Consider the following 3,136-nt stretch of genomic DNA (forward strand, 5'->3'; position numbering starts at 1 on the left):
CACTCCAGCATGCAGCACAGGGCTTTGACAACTCTGCTTTAGTCTTCACATCTTGCTTGCATACAGCCTCAAGGTCAGTGAGACATGAGAGTTTAGGGCCTTCACAGGGTTTTCCTGGTCATACACAAAGATCAGCATATGTACATGAACTTCTTGATTTCTTGGAATCTGTCAGTGCTTTTCAAGAGCCTTTGTGGAAACTGTACTTTTTTAAAAAATTATTTTATTATTTATTTATTTATTTATTTATTTATTTATTTATTTTATTTATTTTAAGAGAAAGATTTTCTTCTTAAGATCATTGGTCAGTCTTTTAGACAACTGCTATTGCTGCCTTAGTAGCTGAAATGTTCAACAATTGCCACTGATTGTTTCTGAGGAATGCAAACAGGATGGTGTTGTTTGCAGAGTGAATTCTGAGTCAAGTCAAAGACAAGCACAAAGATTGAAGCTTTTCAGGGAGCTCATCGTTAAGTCAAATTGCTACAATTTTCTGAGGATGAGCTCTTAGAGAGTTCCGAACCTGTTCTGCTCTCCCTGGTGCTAGGGGACTGCTTGTTTTCACAGCTTCCATAATTGTTAGGCTGTTGGTTTTCAAGGCGACAGCAGTTGGGGGAAGGAGATGGCAATAGAACAAGTTAAAGTGCTACAAAGCCTACTGTTCTTACTTGGATTCAGACATTTTGTCGAATAAATGTTTACCAGATTTTGAAATGTTTGGTTAATTTCTAAATTCCTAAAAAAATTAATATTGAAAATCGTTGCCATTGTTGTCATTGCTTTTGTGGAGGATTATATTTTCAGAGATCTGCACTCCACCGTTCTGAATTTGCTTATTTATGTAGAATTTAAATGTATAATCAATATGGACCTATAAATGCGTAGAGAATTCTTTTGACATTGGTGTTCAGAAAGGTAAGTTATGTAGAGAAACATTCAACTTGTTTCTTAAATGACATCATGTCCAAAAGTGATTTACATTTGTTTTAAGAATAAATATGAAGGATGAAGTATCCAGTTAATATATATTATATATAAACAGATATTTGTAATCTAGGGGTAAGGAAGAAATTCTAAAATTCCCAAAGCACAACCTTAAGGTAAAACTATGACTATGATTAAATAAATACTGTACAACAAAGCATCCCAGGTATACATACCACAGATAGATTACAAATTTGGAAGAGGTAACTATAATTTTTAAAACCAGTAGGTAATATATAGGATATCAAGACATTTTCTGCAATTTGGCAAGAAAAGAAGATGCTGTAATATTAAAATTGCAAGTAATATGAATAGAAAATTTATGAAAGAGGAAATCCAAACAATAAACACATTAGAAACCAAACAAAAAGAAATATCAATGAGAAATTGCATATGGTCATTTTAGTGGCAAAATTACAACATGAGATGAACCATTTGTTAGCGATTATGTGAACATATGGTAATTCCTATAACTCACTGGTACAAGTGCTGATAGACGTAACTGTATTGAAGAATCTTTTAAAACTTGCTCAGATTAGGTGAACTCATGTCATAAGGTTCAGAAAGTTTGCTTTGGTTTTATATGCCAAAGGAACTCCACACAGGTGCGTATGGAAACAAAAATGTGGTTATTCATTACAGTGTAGCTAAATATTTTTGAGTAAATAAAAAAAATTATTAGAGATTTAATTTTGAAAACTATTTAGGTGTTAGATATACATAGGACTAGTAGAGCAATGGAAAGCAGAGAATTTAGGTGAAAAGTTGGCTGGATTTTCACATTATCTTATGAAAAAATCAAAAGTTTAGGCAAAAGACAAGGAAAGCATGCATGTACTGCATTGTGCTTAAGAAATGAGCTATGTGGTTCTGTACTCTACCGTAATTAAGTGAGATGTTATTACAATCATGTGCAAAGAGATGGACTTTATCTAGACAGGTAAAATATAGAAAGAGAAGAGTTAAAGGAGCATGGAAGAAAACAGAAAACTGAAATATTAGGATCAGAGGGAAGATGCCTGTTAAAAGACGAAAGTTTTCACTTTCTCCGTGTCCCCAGATAAATTTGTAGATTTCTCTACTACAGTACTTCAGTTCGTTGTTGTAACTAGTTGTATACTATGATCTTCTCATCTGTGCTGAAGAATATTCCAGAGAAGAAACCATATTTCTTTGTCTGTATAGCTGCGGTTTCTGGTATAGTGGCTGACACACAGTTAGTTCTCGATAAATCTGGGCTGAGTTAATAGACTGCCTGATTATAGAAGAGATGCCAGACTGAATCTGTGCTTAATCTCTTTTGTAAAACCTTTTGATTCCCCTATAACATAACTTTAGCAACCTGCCCCTGACCCTACCTCTAAGCTGTTGTGTTTGTGGGTTAATGGTTTACACCTTCACCCTTCTCTGAAGACTTGCCATTAGTTTAAAGGAGGCTCACAAGATGTTTTTATATACTTAGTCTGACATCGGTTTTATTATTTGAAAATATTGAGCAGCAATGGTTACCATACAGTGTTGCCAGAATAATTAATATTCAATTTATAAGATTCACATGTAGGCCCAATTTAATTATGTGCAGTAAGATTTGTACAAGCATGCACAGCATCTCAACCATAAGTGGTACATATTATTTCTAGAGAAAGAATTGTTTCTAAACTAATGTTGCCTTATTAAAGATTCATGCCTTTAAGGAGAAAATATTATAATTTTCATAATTGATTCTCTACTAAAACAAATCTTCAATTTTTGAAAATATAGAGATTATATTGACTTGCAAATCTGTTTTATTAGAGAAGCAATATATCATTTACTTTCAGAATTTATGAGACCAGTTAATATTAAAATGTTGGAAAACTAGCATGACAAATTGCAATTTCTTTACTGCTCTCCACTCAAAGCAATTAATGTATTCAAATAGGTTAGAAATAACTTTCTGTTGTCAGTTGAAATATTTCATCATGTTACCTACCTACCATAATAGTTCAAGATGCTGAGACTCATTTAAATAGCAACCTGGATTGTTGAGAGTTCAGTTAATTATTTTATTTGACTGTCAGTATGCAACTCATATTGCAAGTTTCTAAAAAAAAAAAAAAAAAAAAAAACATTAAAAAAGGATTGTTAATAATTTTTTTAAAATATTTTCAAA

The sequence above is a fragment of the Rhinopithecus bieti genome, unplaced genomic scaffold (genome assembly GCF_001698545.2).
Source record: "Rhinopithecus bieti isolate Rb0 unplaced genomic scaffold, ASM169854v2 scaffold_53640, whole genome shotgun sequence".
Lineage (NCBI taxonomy): Eukaryota > Metazoa > Chordata > Mammalia > Primates > Cercopithecidae > Rhinopithecus > Rhinopithecus bieti.